Source organism: Eptesicus fuscus, chromosome 3 (genome assembly GCF_027574615.1).
Source record: "Eptesicus fuscus isolate TK198812 chromosome 3, DD_ASM_mEF_20220401, whole genome shotgun sequence".
NCBI lineage: Eukaryota > Metazoa > Chordata > Mammalia > Chiroptera > Vespertilionidae > Eptesicus > Eptesicus fuscus.
Genome location: NC_072475.1, coordinates 49,920,025 through 49,936,995, shown reverse-complemented (window position 1 = coordinate 49,936,995; position 16,971 = coordinate 49,920,025). Strand labels below are relative to the sequence as shown.

Below are 16,971 nucleotides of genomic sequence, written 5' to 3'. Positions count from 1 at the left end.
GAGGCCTACAAAGCCCTAGACACTTACACTTCACTTTCTCTTCTGTTCAAACATGGTTACAAGTAAAACTATATAATTTTCTTTCATTTCCCAAGAGAAAGTCTTTTTTCTCTTCTACAACCTGCCTTTTTTTTCCTTTAGAAAGCATCACATGGACTCAGAATTAGATTAATGAGAGAAAACTTTGTTCTACTTAAATGAAATGTCTCTCCCCCACTTTTATCTCTCCTCATCTGTCTATGGAAATAATATAAATGAAATTTTGAAAGTTTGACCAAAAGCACTTTTTTAGAATCAGTTTTTCAGCTAGTGCGTGTGTGCATGTGTGCGCGCGCGCGCGCGTGCATGTGTTCGACGGGAGAGGCTCTCGCTGCCTCAGCTGTGCTTGCCAGTTGTGAGCCCAGCGTCTGGCACCTATCAACTGAGCAGTGTTCCTGCTGTGGGAGCGCACTGACCACCAGAGGGCAGCTCCAGCATTGAGCGTCTGCCCCCTGGTGGTCAGTGTGTGTCATATCTACCGGCCGGTCATCTGGTTGCTTAGGCTTTTATATATATAGACACACACACACACACACACACACACACACACACCTATATGTTTTTAGATAGATGGAAAGAGCTAGTTAGAGAGATAGAGAGATTGACTTTACAAACCAGAAAATTGTGTAAGACTTTTAAAATATTTCCCCCAGGCCTCTCCCCGTGCTTACCACGGGCTGTGTTCTTACATTGCCTGTACAGAAAGAGGAGGCACAGTACACCCAACCATATACACCTCAGCTCAGGCCTTATGACAGGCCTGTGTTGTAAATGGGGGGACATGGAAAGAAAAACAAGATGAAACAGGAAAAAATGGGGGAAAAAGATAAAAAGAATAAGATAAAAAGTTCCCCCATATTTACCTCACTACCTTAGACAATTAAGTCAGTTGTATATATAATATTTGAATAGATGAATGGCATGTTTTTTTTTTCTTTAATATCCCTCCGTTATTTATTTCCTTAACAAAAATTGGAAGAGAAAGATGATGACTTGGTAGAACATATTGTTTTCTGTCTGTGACTGTATGATGCCAGACGGCTCTGTGAACACTGGAAAGAATAGTGGTTGGTGTTCTTGATACTCTGCCCAACACAAATTTACGACACATTTGAAAAGAAAACTCATGGTTTTCCAATAGCTATTTGTGTCAATATTGAACAAGGTAAGCCTTTAGGAAGTCACTGTTGTCATGCTGAACAAAGTTCTTATTCCGAGCAGTGACAGTAATGGTTTTAAAGTTAGCATGGGTATAGCTAAAATTTGTTGTCAATTTTATCCATTTTCATGTTTTGGTGGGATATGCCTGCACATATTTTGAGCTTTGACTATGAAATCACATTCCCTTGCCTTCCTATTTCCACTTAAATGGTATTTTGAATTGGCTTACACACACAGTTCTGATGCTAATTTGATACAAATATTGTCAACCATAGCACACTTTCGCTTTTATGAGGACTTTGGAAAATACTTTTTTCTTTTTAAGATTTGCAGTCTGTTCCTTCAGGTGTGTATTGTCAAGGGTTACATAATATTCATATTTGTACTAAAACTGAAGTATATTTCCATGGCTAGTTTATTTCTGTATATTTATTTTCCCTTATTTCCAAAGGTTTCTCATATATGTACCTATTAATATATACCTTTTGATCTGTATTAGTATGCCAATACTTTCCAGAGTATTTATGTGAAGAAAAAGTCATACTTGTGGGATAATATCCTGGAACACTCTGACTATAGTGCTAATTAAAAGAAAAAGTAACACCCACATGATTCTAAAACTCGTATGTCCACAGAATAATTAATAAATTAAGAGTTTCATATGTCCAGATATTTTCAGATATTTTTAATATTCAAAAAGCTCTCCTAGTCAATGGCATGAAATCACCAGATGACAATAGAAAAAGTCATTTATTTATATAAAAATAATATATAGTCCATGAACTGGGGAGATGGTAATTTAATGCTATTTAACAAGCAAGGACTAATGGCAGCATAGAGATAGATAGAATGATAGATACACAAAAATCTAAGTACATGTATAGAGGCATTTACTAGTATATATATATATATATATATATATATATATATATATATATAACTTTATAGTTGTAAATAACTTTATAGCTGATTCGGTGATGTACTGAAAAGATTTTTTTTTCTTAAATCACCAGTTATAAATAGGTAAATTATTTTAGCAAATGAGAAGTTATATTCTAATAATTAAATCTGCCAATTATTGAACACTTGTTATATGCCACGTAGTATGTTAGGTGTTTTGCATGCATTATCTTATTCAATCATTAGTACATTTTGGTGCTATAAATACTCTTATTGACTCCAAATGAGTATTGATAGATGAGAAGCTGAATTCCTGAAGAGTAAATAAACCTATCTGGGGTTGCATGACTAATAAATTGTAGGCCACAGAGCCAAGCTTATCTAGCTTCAAAAAACTTTCCCTTAATCACATTGAACCTCAGAGTTGTCCTCTACAAACAGATGTAACTACCACAACTTTCCTCTCAGCCACTATTTTATGAGAAGCTGTTACCCCTTTATCTAAAGCCATATTGATGTGTTATTTGAACATAGAGATATAACTAATAGGCAGTGAAGTGTTGCCAAAGGTCTTGTAATGAGGTATTAGAAGACTTGGGTCTAAGCTCGAGCTCTATTTTGCAATTGTCAGTTGATCTCTTTGAGCTTCAGTTTTCTCATCTGTAATGGGAAGGTGATAAAACCTATTTTTCAGTGTTATTGGAAAGTTTAATGAGGCTTAGTCAACAATATTATAAAAAAAATTGTAATTGGACCTAATATCACTTTTAATCTCTACCATGTAAATTCTACTTCTTCCCCTCATGAAGAATCCTATCTAATAAAAGAGTAATATGCAGATTGACCATCACTGCAACACACAAGATGGCTGCCCCCATGTGGTCAAAGATGGCTTCCCCCATGTGGACACAAGATGGCCACCACAAGATGGCCAGCAGGAGAGAGGGCAGTTGGGAGGGACCAGGCCTGCAAGGGAGGGCAGTTGGGGGCGATCAACTCTGCAGGGGTGGGCAGTTAGGGGTGACCAGGCCGGCAGAGGAGGGAAGTTGGGGGCAAACAGGCTGGCAGGGGAGCAGTTAGACATCAATCAGGCTGGCATAGGAGGGATTAGGGGGTGATCAGGCTGGCAGGCAGAAGTGGTTAGGGGCAATCAGGAAGTCAGGCAGGTGAACAGTTGGGAGCCAGCAGTCCTGGATTGTGAGAGGGATGTCCGACTGCCCATTTAGACCCGGTGGGATCAGGTCTAAACGGGCAGTCGGACATCTCTTGAGGGGTCCCAGATTGGAGAGGGTGCAGGCTGGGCTGAGGGACAACATCCCCCCCCCCCCCGTGCACGAATTTTGTGCACTGGGCCTCTAGTGAACTAATATTTATTGAGCATCTGATATGTGTCAAGTGCTTTGTTTACACTAATTAATATTGATTACAAACTTACAAATTAGATTTTATCACCCCAATTTTTAGTGAGTACACAGAGGTTTTAAAGTGGTTAACTCTCTCATGTAATGCAATTAATAAGAGGTAGAGTCAACAATCCCACTTTAGACTGTTCTTTTCTTCTGCAGGCTGGGCTCAGGTCTCTGCAGTATCCAGCAGGATCCTAGCTTGTTCCTCATACATCATGAGTTTAAATAGTCTTTGTATTTGCTTGTTTGAATTCTCTACCTGGGTGGTTTTTCCCCATATGTTCCAATGACTGCTCCTTCTTGTTATTCTTACCTTTCTATTGGAACAAAAGCCAAGTGGTACTGTCCTGTATTGCCTCTCCTATTCACCAGTTCTTTAGTACTTTAAGTGTTCTTTATAGTACTTGTCACTATCTGAAATCATTTGTGTTTTTATCTAGGTATCGGTTGACCACTCTAGTAGAATATAAGCTTCATGAAATCAGGGACTTTGTCAATCTTCTTTGCTCCTGCATCCCAGCACACAGAATGGGCTTGGCACAATAAGTGTAAAATCAATGATTGTTGAATGAATGAATAATCTTCAGCTGTCTCTTAAAATCTATTTCTATGTAGGCTGATCAAAACATTTAACATGTAGTCCCATTTGTTTATTTTCTCTTTAGTTTCTATTGCCCTAGAAGTTGTATCGGTGAAGATATTGCTTCGGCATATGTCTGAGATTTTGCTGCCTGTAGATTCCTCTAATATTTTTATGGTTTCCCATCTTATATTTAAGTACTTTTTCCATTTTTAGTTTATTTTTGTGTGTGTTGTAAGTTGGTGGTCTAGTTTCATTTTTTGCATGTATCTGTCCAATTTTCCCAACACTGTTTATTGAAGGGACTGTCTTGACTCCATTGTATGTTCTTGCCTCCTTTGTCAAATATTAATTGAGCATAGTGGTTTGGGTCGATTTCTGGGTTCTCTATTCTATTCCATTGATCTATATGTCTGTTCTTGTGCCAGTACCAGGCAGTTTTGAGAACAGTGAGGACTTTTATGCATGCATATAAGCCTAACTAATGGACACAGACACCAGGAGGGTGAGGGCGTGAGTGGGGGGTTGGGGGCAATGGGGGGATAAGGATACATATGTAATACCTTAATTAATAAAGAAAAAAATAAAAGAAAAAAACATTTTAAATGTAACATTCCGTTTTCTGAATGATTATCAGTGTTTTCTCTGAATGTCACCTAGTTTCTTGCAAGGATTTTGTGGTACTAATAGGCTTAAGTATTGTTGAATAATTTGAATTTAGGCTAGGACAGCAAGGGCACTCTGATAATGGGGTGGTTCTTGACCATGATAATAAACAAAGTATATAAAACATGGTATACATGAAAACTCATGAGGAAGATTTGTCTACTTTGCTATTAAAAGCTTTTTAAAAGGGCTGATTTCAGCTCTACTTGTTGAGTGTATCTATCATAACCAGAATTCTAATTATGAGTACTTTATATTTGATGACTCAAGAAATAGGATGGCCATGGATGAACATTTAGGCTTTTAGTTGAAAATGCAGAATCATTGATTAAGGCATAAATCATTGGGCTTTGAATATAACTTTGACCTGGATTTCATCTATAACAAAGATCATATTATAATTTAGTGAAGCTTTAAAAAATTTAATCATAGCCCAGCTGGTGTGGCTCAGTGGATTGAGCATTGTCCTATGCATCAAGAAGTCACTGATTGGGTTCCTGGTCAGGGCACATGCCTGGGTTGCAGGTTCGATCTCCAGAATGGGGCATGCAGGAGGCAGCCAGTGTTTCTATCTTTTCCTCTCCCTTTCTCTCTCTCTCTCAAACCAATAAAAACATCTATATTTTTTAACAATTAATCATAGGCATAAATCTAATTAAAAAAAAAGATTCAAGAATCCCTTGGGAGAAAAGATCCTAGATTGTTTATGTAATGGTAATGCAGCTTTGAGACAGTATTTCTTGATAGCTAGGTGCAATCTGCATTATTGCTATTAATTGCTCTAGTTCCTTGCTGTGAAATATTTTTCTTCTGTTACTTATTTTGTGAATGCTAGCTCATTGTCACACAGAGTAATATTGCAATTCATAGGCTTGTTTTTCAGTACCCACATTTTGTTTGAAAACTTGTCACCTCTGCCTAAAGTTATCCCTTTAATAAACACTCAAATTCTGAAGCAGTTTAGGTAAGATGTTCCATCTAAAACCTTAATTTATTTCTAGAGATAATAATATGTTATCACACAGTGACTGACAACTTTACTTTTTCTTAGTAACTGTAGTCATCAAGGAAAGCTAGGCCACCAGGAAATTCTTTTTGGCTCAGGCTGAGTTAAGGAACTACCTTTTAATTGTGCTTCTATAGGGTGTTTATATATATGTAATAGCATTTACTACTTTGTTTTGAAAGCAATATAATGTGTTTCCACTAGTAGTGAGTTTCTCAAAAGCAGGTGATTCAGCTGCCATGTTCATCTTGGTAAACTCAGGTTTTAACATAGTTCTTGGCACAGATTTAGAATTAAACAAATAGCTGTTGAACTTTAAACCTGGATGGATTCTTTACTCTTTTAAACTACCTTCTCAGAGGCATTTAAGATTTGCTTTTATTTGCTCCTCCCCTCGATGACTTCGCTCTATTCTGGGGTTAGTGGTTTTATGGCTTTGGCTGGCTTTTCCCATGTAAGCTATTCTTACTTGTGTTAGTTTTCAGAGCCTTATTTTTTGTGGTTGCTGCCTCTAATCTTCTTTGATGCAACAGACCAGATAACTAAGCACATTAAAACAATAAGCTAAACTTTACGGACTGTTAAGTTCTGAGCAACTTCGAACAAAGCTATATGCTTAGCATTGTGTTAAGCATCATGGTGGTACAAAGAAAATATAAGACAGAGTTCCTCCCCATTTTATTTGGAGAGGCAATATGTAAAAAGAGAATGCAATGCGGTCATATATATTCAGTACTGAATTGTGCAGTGCAGATGAGGGTAAAGGGAGTAAGGCTAACGGAAATAGGAAATAAAAGAAGGTTTAAATTTTCATGGCAGGCTATTTCATTCTATCTAGACCTTGAACATTAAGCTAAGAGAAACAGATAGGTGCTTGGCAGTATTTGAAGGAAATAGTCTAGTATAGAAAATATTAGATTTTTACAAATATTAGATCTAGGAGTTTCTAATTCCTTCTGGGTCACTCAGAGAATTCTATATATATGTTTGACCATTAATTTTCTATTTAGTGTTATTTTTAGGTAACACTATTGTCTCATATTTAGAATTGGATAGAATGTAAATTTTAAAGAAAATATTTTGAAACTTTAGGATGGATGATGATGTTTTATACAACAGTGCTAACAGGCTATGAGGTTTAGGTCTCTGCAATAAGCAGTGACACTTCTATACATGACAGAGGTGTGTGTCATGGCTCAGCAGCAAAAGTTTAATGTCTGAGAGTCCCCCATAAGTAGCCAAAACCCTACTCTGCTGTCATGGAACAATTGTATTATTTGGTTATTTCCTGACAAAATGAAGACAGTTCGATAAAACATCAATCTCAGAGCATGCTCAAAATAATAATAAAATATCCTTAGTGTTTTAAAATATAAATTTGTACAATTAATAAAATTATTTTATTGGCTTTATGAATATGTTCATCCCATATTCTCATATGTATGTTTTTGAAGACTGCTTAAAACTTTTTGATGGAAACCTCTTTATTCTACATGAGTATGCATGCCTAGAACAACCAAAAGTCTGCTTATGGTTCAAGAAAGTAATCAATTAAACCAGACTGTAGATTAAAAAGAGAACAGATTTCTGGGTGTTTTAATTCTCCATAACTTAGTAACATCATAGTGATCAGCATGTTAACTGAAAAGAAGGTCTTTCAACCAGAATCTACTGTTAATGCACATTTTACTTGGAGTGTTTTATGATTTGCCAAGAACCTTAGGGCAGCTAACATATTGAAGAGAAAATAAAAAGAATTCTAATAATCCATCATAAAGTTTGGTTCTATTTAATAGTACCAGCAACACATATGATAGAAAATCCAGCTAGATATTTGAATATATACTGGTGGGAGCATTTAGATTAATCCTCTTCTCCTCAGCATCAAGTTCATATTGTAACCAAAGAACTTATATGCACAGATGCATAACCCGTGGACAGAGAAAATAGTGCAGTGAAGGCCTGGGATCGAGGGAGTCAATGGGATGAGAAAGGGGGCATCTGTAATACTTTCAACAATAAAGATAAAATTTTAAAAAGTTCATATAGTAACCAAAGCATTCTTACTTCCAGATTTGATTAAATTGCCACCTCCCTTTTGAAAGCTTCACCTGTGTTAGCAGAGTAAATGGCTTCTTCTCTCTAAATCAGCCATTCTGTGCTTGTATCAGTGAATAGGATATATTTTTGTTTAATTGAAGATATACCCATCTCTCCTAAGCTATAATTTCCTCAGGGACAGGTACCAGGTGGTTCTCATTATTATACCTCCAGCACATAGTAGATACTCAGACATTTGTTGTCATAGTATGTGAGCACACTTAGTTAATTAGTTTGCTTGGTTGTCTCTGGTTATTCCCACTAAAAAAAATATGACCTTCACATAGTACAGAATCTTAAATATTATCACAACAGGATGTATTGCATTTACTTCATGCAAGAAGTTTTAATTACTAAGGGCATCCATGAAAATAATTACGTTGGTCTGACCCAAAAGGTAGTTCACAGCATGAACACCAAAAATTCAAGTATAATTAGGTGATTGCACATTTCAGGTTTATTAAAGAGGGGTAGGAAATGAAGGAAGAGCTTCAGAATTTAAAAGAATTTCAGGATGTAAAATAGTTTTCTAAATGAGAAAATAGCAGTAATAAAATTATACTCATATGATGGATTCTTAGAGAAACGCTTATTTATTTATGACATTTCAAAAAACAGGAGTGAATTATACCTAACAATATTTCATTTACTTATTTTACTTATTTCCTATAACAAATTGATATTCTTCATAACTCATTGAACTGGAAAATAAGTTCTTGATACAAAAAGATTTCTTTGAGATTATAGTGGAAAGAGCACTAGATTTGGAATCAGGAAGCTTGACTTTTAGTACTGGCTTGACCCATTTAGAATTATGAGGTTATGGCCAAGTTCCTCAATTTCTTTGAGGTTCAGGTACTTCATCTGTAAAATGGAGATAATAATTTCAGTGGAATAGGAATTCATCGCTTACCTACCACTAAGGGCCAAGGGGATTAAATGGGGATTAAGTGACATATGACACTTCATATCACAGCATATAATTCCAGGCTTGAACAGCTCCTCATCTGCCAGGTCAGAGTGAAAGCCACGTAGTAACTAGTATACTGGAACAAGTTGTTATGTGTCTAGGCTGCAATGTATCTTTGAACATAGGCTACTTTCCCACTCAGTCATTGGTGGAGCTTAACTGCAACAGCTCCCAGCCAGTCCATTCAACTTGTTGGGTGTGAATCCCACCAACATGTCGCTTAAGTGACACCACCAATTTGGCAGGAGCTCAGAGCTCTCCGTATAACACCAGGGCCAAATAATCAAAGGTCCAGATTCCCCCGTATTTTTCTAAGTGGCTTCAGGAACTCATTTTAAGACTTATAACCCAATGATTCTCTCTGACTCTGTGAAAACCAATATATTACAATAGATTCTGTCCAGAGTTCATTGTTTTCTGAGTTATTGGGAACTTGAGATTTGGAGTTTTGTTCTTTTTACTCACTAACTATCGATCTGCCATGAGCGTCATGACAAACATTACTCTCCCCTGTGGAATAGGGCAGAAAAGACAGTTTTGCAGTGTGACCTGATTCTCAAAAATCCAAAATTAACTAATATTTTTTTTTTGTTTTTCATCTTTTTACCTCCTTTTCCCTTCTGTTCCCAGTAGAGATTCATATCATTGGGAATCCAAATTGCAAAGCTAGTAGAATTTTTAAAACTTATGTTGGAAACTTCTGGTATAAAGATTATTTGAGGGGCATGGTAGGGAACAACTGTAGTTGGAACATATTTCAGCCAAGATCTCAAAGTGTTTGACTAACCACAGGGCCATTTAACGATATTAATTGATCATCCATGATGGGCAAAGTTCCATGTGATCACCAAGATATCATCAAGGGTAACAAGCAAGCTTCTTCTTGCCATCAAGAACTTTGTAGTTTAGAAAGGATGTTGAAAGTTTGGAGTTTTGATGACCGACATTTCTTTTTTCTAACCAGTAGAAAATGGAGACAAGAGTGCAAACGAGTGCCAAATCATCATTTTTTCCCCAATTTTTTTTTATTAAGGTATTATATGTGTACATATCTTACCATTGCCCCCCTCACCCCACTCCCATCTATGCCCTCACCCCCCAGAGTTTTGCATCCATTGGTTATGCTTATATGCATGCATACAAGTCCTTTGATTGATCTCTTATCTTCCCCACCTCTCCCTAACCTTCCTGCTAGTGGCAAATGCCTAGTAGTTGGAAAAGCTTCAATGCAGAATTCAGTGTTAACCTGAGACAAAAATGTTGTGTCACTAGTGGATCTTTAATGGTAGACTTTAGAGCTAGAGGCCACCTGTGAGGAGAGCTGGGCCAGGAAAGTATCCCGCAGGCTTTTACCCATTCAGCTACATGGAAGGTCTCTGGCAGAGCAGGGATGAAGGACAGGATGGCAGGCCTCTACTTGTGCCTCAGATGAGAGTACCGGACTCTTTCAGAAGTGCTGATTACATGGGGATACAAGGGGAAGGAGGAACCTTAGTCCTCATGGCAGCCAGTGAAATAGAATTGTGCTTTTCCCCTTCACACTTGAAACTAAGTAGCCCTATTCATTTTTTTATATGGCCCAGTGAACATGACATATTAACCAATAAGATAATCCACTTCTGATATGAGGTAGATATAGTAATTGAAAGTTCATTTCTCTATTGTGGTAAAGTTGGGCAGTGGTGAAAGTTTATTCTTAAAAGAAAGTGGTGTTCTCTCCTAACAGTGAGTGACAAAATGTGTACATAAATAACTACTGTAAGTAAAGTTCCCTAAAAATTTGAATACTATAGGTAGCTACTTAATTATATGTGTTTGCAGAAATTATATTAAATTCTTCCAGAATGAAGGTGGATATAGTCGAGTAAATATTTGTACTTATCTTTTATGAAGAGATCAGGTGCTCAAACTTCAGAGGGAAGGTAGGGGAGGGTGGGGGTTAGGGAGAGAGATCAATCAAAGGACTTGTATGCATGCATATAAGCATAACCAATGGATGCAGACAACAGGGGGTGAGGGTGAGGGCATGATTGGGGGTTGAGGGGGCAATGGGGGGGGATAAGGACACATATGTAATACCTTAATCAATAATAAAAAAAATGAGTTCAGTTGCCTGATGTCAACAAAATACAAAAATAATAATGTTTTCTTTATGAAGAAAACAAATTGGATCACAAGGTTCTGTTCAGAGAGAAATGCAATTAAAAGAGAATATTCTATATTTTTAAATATTGCAGGTAATAACTAAAGTTCCATATGTGCTAGGCCTGTACTAGATTTTTCATGGTGTTTACATTTATCCAAAAACTTTAGTTAACGTTTAAAGATATGTTTTATGTCACCCTCCTTGTAAAAAAAAAAATTCTCTCATACTTATTTTATTCCTTTGAATTATTTTTCAAGGTCCAATACAATAATAATCTCTTCTGGGAAGTTTTCCATGATTTTTCCTTACTTACATTATTTCTTAGTTGTCAGAAATCCTGTAGTACTTCCTGCAAAACATAGTTAGCACTTATTTAAGACATTTGTTTTATCTGTTTATGTGTCTTATGCTTCACTTACCTCATAGGCAGAAATAAAGCTCTATATGTCTCCATACTCTCCTCCCACAATCTAATTTCATTTACATATAATAAATCTTCCATAATCATTGACTAATGATTAGCTTCTGTGAGTTAGAAATTAGAAGGACAATTTGAATTTTTATTTGTTTAAATGTCACTAACTCACCTGGCCAGCTTGGCTTAGTGGTTGAGTGTCATCCTATGAACCAGGAGGTCACGGTTTGATTCCTGGACAGGGCACATGCCCATGTTGCAGGCTCGATCCCCAGTCTGGGGCATGCTGGAGTAGCCTATCAATGATTCTCTCTCATCATTGATGTTTCTATCTCTCTCTCCTTATCCCTTTCTCTCTGAAATCATTAATATATATCTACACTAATAAAAGAGAAAAATGCTAATTGACCATACCTTCACTACGCCCACAGCCAATCAGAGTGAGTATGCAAATTAACCCAACGAAGATGGCGGTTAATTTGCATATGCTGAGGGAGGGAGGAGTGAAGACTGAAGACAGCATAGAAGGGAAAGTGGAAAGCAAGGCGGCTGCTGGAGGGAAAGCATGTGCAGCCACAGTGGTGGGCGGGGTGGGGCGGGGTGGGCGTGTGGGGCTGGGAGCGCAGCAGCGGGCAGTGGCGGGCGGGGCGGGGTGGGGTGCGCAGCGGCGGCAGCGGCACACACAGCCACAGAGGGGATGGCGTCAATGGCTGCGGGATTGGGTGCGGTGGGGCAGGAGAGGTGGCAGTGGCGGGAGGGAAGCCCGCAGGAAGTCTTGCAGGAATCTTCCTGCAATGGGCCCCTAGTATATATATATTTTAAAAAGTCAGTAACTGATATAAATCTTCTATTAAAGGAAATATGTATTTCATTCTCATGCACAACAAAATAACTTATTTCTGACAATAACTTAACATTTTAGACCTTCTGTACTGGCTATTGAATCATAAATAAACTTTTCCACATGACCTCAACCTAAATTGAGAAACATTGGTTTTTTATTTTCGCAGTTTTGTTCTCTAGTATCTCCATCTTCCAAGATATGTAGAGTAATCATAACAAGAGAGAATTTGCTGAGAAAAAGCAGCACATGAGTGAAAAGTCAGTCACCTGAAAATCAGGAACCTTGCTCTATTTCTACTTTGGCTTCTAATTCATAATGGAACTTTGGGAAGCTCTTTCATTCTTATTTAACTAATAATCATGGAATTCTTATTGTATGTCAGTCACTGTTCTAGGCTCTGGAGATGTAGTGAACAAAACATATAGATATTTTTGCTTCTGTGGGGCATGCATTCTAGTTACCCTTTTGAGCTTTGGTATATTTCCTATAAATAAGAAACTCCCCACTTGATAAAATATAAGATTGAACCTGAAAACCTCTCAGGATCCTTTCATGTACACCAGACTATGATGATGATATATAATGGTTGTGGCCATTAAGGGCTAGAAGTTATGAATGCCAAATGGGAAACATTGTGCTTTTCCAAGATATTGACAGTATAGTGACTCACTACAGCTTTATAATGGTAGGGGCAAGTATCTTGCTATCACCACCAGTAAGGAAGCCAATCCCAAGGTAGGGGATTTCTGCTTCATGTCTAAGCTAGTCAAGCTTTGGTTCAGAGCTCTCAGCCTGGTTTTTTATTGGTTTGCTAAAGTAGAAAATAAATCTAAAGAAGGAACCACTAAAAGTTGCAATATGAGTGATATTAACCTACATCAATGTGGCAGCAGAATTTGAGATAATCTGCAAACACTTTTTACCCCTATTAGGAATTTAATAAATATCAGGCAGCAGTAATTAATCTTCAAAATTTCATGAATATATGTTACTAATTTGCATTATTATCTAAAAACATCTTATTAACTTTCTGTGGCCTTATATAAGGAATAAGACTGAATCACAAGATTCCATTGTAAGCTCAAAAAATATTGTCTCAGAGACTATCTAGTCCAGCCCACAGTAAAGGAAATATCAGGTGAATCAAAGCCAGACCTGAGAGAACAACATTGGAATCAATAAATCATTAATTCATGTTTAATACTAAGTACACCATAACTATAGTCAGTCACTGCCAACAATATGCACATTTCTCAGCAAATTCTCTCTTGTTATGATTACTCTACATATCTTGGAAGATGGAGATACTAGAGAACAAAACTGCGAAAATAAAAAACCAATGTTTCTCAATTTAGGTTGAGGTCATGTGGAAAAGTTTATTTATGATTCAATAACCAGTACAGAAGGTCTAAACATAATATAATGTGATACATATATGCTATATACCTTGCATTATGAGAACACATAGTTAAGGAGTGAATAAAATTTTTAAGTCAAGACTTCAGAGTGGAAATAACACATGAACTGGGTAATGAGAAATGTTGAGGTTCTTATAGCTCTGTGAAAAACAGGAAGGGCATACCAGGCAGAAGGATAAAAATATACAAAAGTTGTATGGGATGACCAGTGAAAAATTAATTTCTGGTTTCTGGTCTTGCATATTTGAGCAGTGAGAAATCATCACTCTCATCCTCACAACAAGAAAAAAAATGCTAAAATCAACTACTCTTCTTAGATGTATCAGAGAATTGAGGTCACAGGTCAAGCTGCCAGCTGAAAACTGGGGAAACAGGAAAACTCAGGGAGTCAGTCCTTACCAGGTGCAAAAGCTGTAGCTAGATTCTGGCTGGAGCACTTAAAGGGTGATCGACTAATTGCTGGAGAATAAACTGCTTAGTGTGGGATATAAGAGTGAAAAATTAGCCGAAACCGGTTTGGCTCAGTGGATAGAGCATCAGCCTGCGGACTAAAGGGTCCCAGGTTCGATTCCAGTCAAGGGCATGTACCTTGGTTGCAGGCACATCCCCAGTGGGGGTGGTGCAGGAGGCAGCTGATCGATGTTTCTAACTCTCTGTCCCTCTCCCTTCCTCTCTGTAAAAAATCAATAAAATGTATTTTAAAAAAATTAAAAAAAAAGAGTGAAAAATTAACTTGAGGGTCATATTGGGAAGGGCTATCTATAGATGAGCGAGTTCTTTTAGAAAAAGATTTGCCTTATTCCACAATAAATTTAGGTGGCTCATGGAAATTGACAATAAAAAAGTAGCATGTCAATCATAAATGAATAAAGCAAACCATAAAAAGTAAAAGTAAAAATAGGAAGTTAATATACACGTATTAATATATATGTATGTATATGTACATACACACACATATATATATATACAAAAATCAGCTTTGCAGAGCCTGTAGGCATAAAGGCCTATGGAACTTCTATAGTTGACACAACAAATTGACCCAGAGCTACTTGGAAGTCACAGTAAAAACAGAGATATAGTCATTAGCATAGTTATTATTATTTAATTTTGGGGCATAGTAAATGTAGCTACTCCTTAAATAAATGTTTTTTTCAAAAAGTGTGTTATAAGGGGAGTGTTGAAGGATGGCACACAATAGAAAATCATCCCAACAAAAAGATAACTCTATGAGTATACATTATTTTTTGGCTATAATAATGAATGGGGCATGTTTTATATTTAAGAGTCTAGTAATTTTGTACTTTCCTCTTTTTCCTCTGGATTCAGTTCATCCATTTATTTATTTAAAAAATATGTGTTGACCACCTACTATGCCCCAGATATTTTTCTAGATATTAGGGATAACAGAGAACAAATGGAGCTTGCACTCGAGTGAATTTATCGACAATTGTTCAGGAATATTAGCAGTGATAAGTTTAAACATAAATGTTAAAAATATCACTCCATAATAATTTAAAATACACTTTTTATTACGTTATCATTTATTTAAAAAAGTATATGTAACTTAGTAATATTCTTAAAGCAAATAAAGAAGTAAGAGACTATGGCAAGGGAATAAGTAAGTAGAAGTTTGCTCTTTCATGTCATGTCATTCAGATGAGTTTAGATTAGTTCTCATTTCTAATGTATACTATTATTGGAAATTCATGGGCACAGCTTAATGAATTCTCCAAGTAGAGAGCCATTTTTATACCAGCATCTGCGGTGTAGACAGGAGGCCATTACAGAAAGCAGGAGGACTGGAAACATGGAGCCTTTCCACCCAGGATTGCGTAAGGACTGTAGGGAATTGGTTTGGAAGGGCTGAAGCCACATATTTGTTATGTTTTAGGTGAGCCCTGGGTGTATTGCACCCAGAGGACGACTCATAATCCCTCCACTCCAAAACCTGTTTTCTCCAGGTGTCACTAATTGCTGAGGCTGAGGTTACAGTGTTACCTTTAGCAGATGTGTAATTGTTAATATGGATGCTGTGTTTGATCAAGGGAATCTCAGAGGGGTTAGAAAATGACAACGTACTGCCATGCCACAATATCTCCACCCACCTGTAGTGGGTTGAATAGTGTCTCCCAAAGGTCATGTCTACCTGGAACCGCAGAATGTGACCTTGCTTGCAAATAGACTCTTTGCTGAGTAAAGTAGTTAAAGACTCTCAAAATGCTATCTTATGTGATTTAAGGTGAGCCCTAAATTTGATGCCTGTTGTTTTTTAAGAAAAGGCAAGGATGCAGAGACACATATAATTAGGCCCCATGGAGACAGAGGCAGAGATTGGAGTGTGTATTCCAGAGTCAAGGAAAGTGAGAATGTTGGGAATCCCCCAAAGTTTGGAAATGGCAGAAAAGAGTTCTTCTCTAGAGCCTTCAGAAGGAGCATGGGCCCTCTGATATTTTGATTTCAGACTTCTGGCCTCCAGAACTGTGAGAAAATAAATTTAGGTTGTTTTAAGTTACCCACTTTGTGGTGATTTGTTATGGCAGCCCTAGGAAACCAGTACAACAAACACAGACTGAATGTGGGGGACTGTAGAAAATACAAGGAAAACACCCAACCAAACGCTGAGGCCTCATCATTGAGTGCGGTAAGTAAAAAGTTCAAAACAAAAACTCTCTTACAGGCAGGATCTTCTCAAATCCTTTTTGTAATGAAACAGAATCGAAAAGATAAAGTTCACAAAAGGCATACATTTATATACTCTTAAGACAGGCCTTGAGTGAAATTCATCTGATGTATCACATCTAATTATTTTGACTAATAATTAGAATATTTCAGCATGCATCATTATTTTTATTCCTTTATTGTTGATTTTCTTATACACTTATTAATAGTCTGGGTCAAATCCTAGCTCTCTTACTCACTAGCTGATTATCTTTGAGCAAGTTACTCTTTCTGCCTCAGTTTCCTTATTTGTTAAATTGAGAGAGTAATAGTTCCTAATTATAGGATTGTTGTGAGGATTAAAGAAACCAATAAACAAAGCATTTAGAGCAGTCCTTGGCATATGGGAAGTTTCTAAAACCTGTTAGATATTATAAGAGTTTGGTCACCTACTTGAGATTTGTTTTGGAGAGGTAGTAGCATCATAACTATCGACTTTACAGTAAGGAAAGTCAGGAAATGAAATTCTGAACAACACTATTATCTAATCATGGATAGTATCATTAAAATATTGAGTTGTCTTCTAATCTTATAACTAGCAAATACTATATTTTAAATTTTAAACACTGCATGCTTGTCCCATTTTTTATTTAATGCTAAGC

At 36.9% G+C, this 16,971-nt stretch overlaps 1 protein-coding gene and 1 non-coding gene across 3 annotated transcripts in view; both read left to right on the top strand.

The window, feature by feature from the left end:
* FGF12 (fibroblast growth factor 12) overlaps positions 1-16,971 on the top strand; it is a 364,984-nt gene that overhangs the window by 217,533 nt on the left and 130,480 nt on the right. The window lies entirely within an intron of this gene.
* LOC114235187 (small nucleolar RNA SNORA51) lies at positions 692-824 on the top strand. The gene has a single exon (XR_003621371.2). It is a non-coding gene; the product is annotated as a small nucleolar RNA SNORA51 (small nucleolar RNA).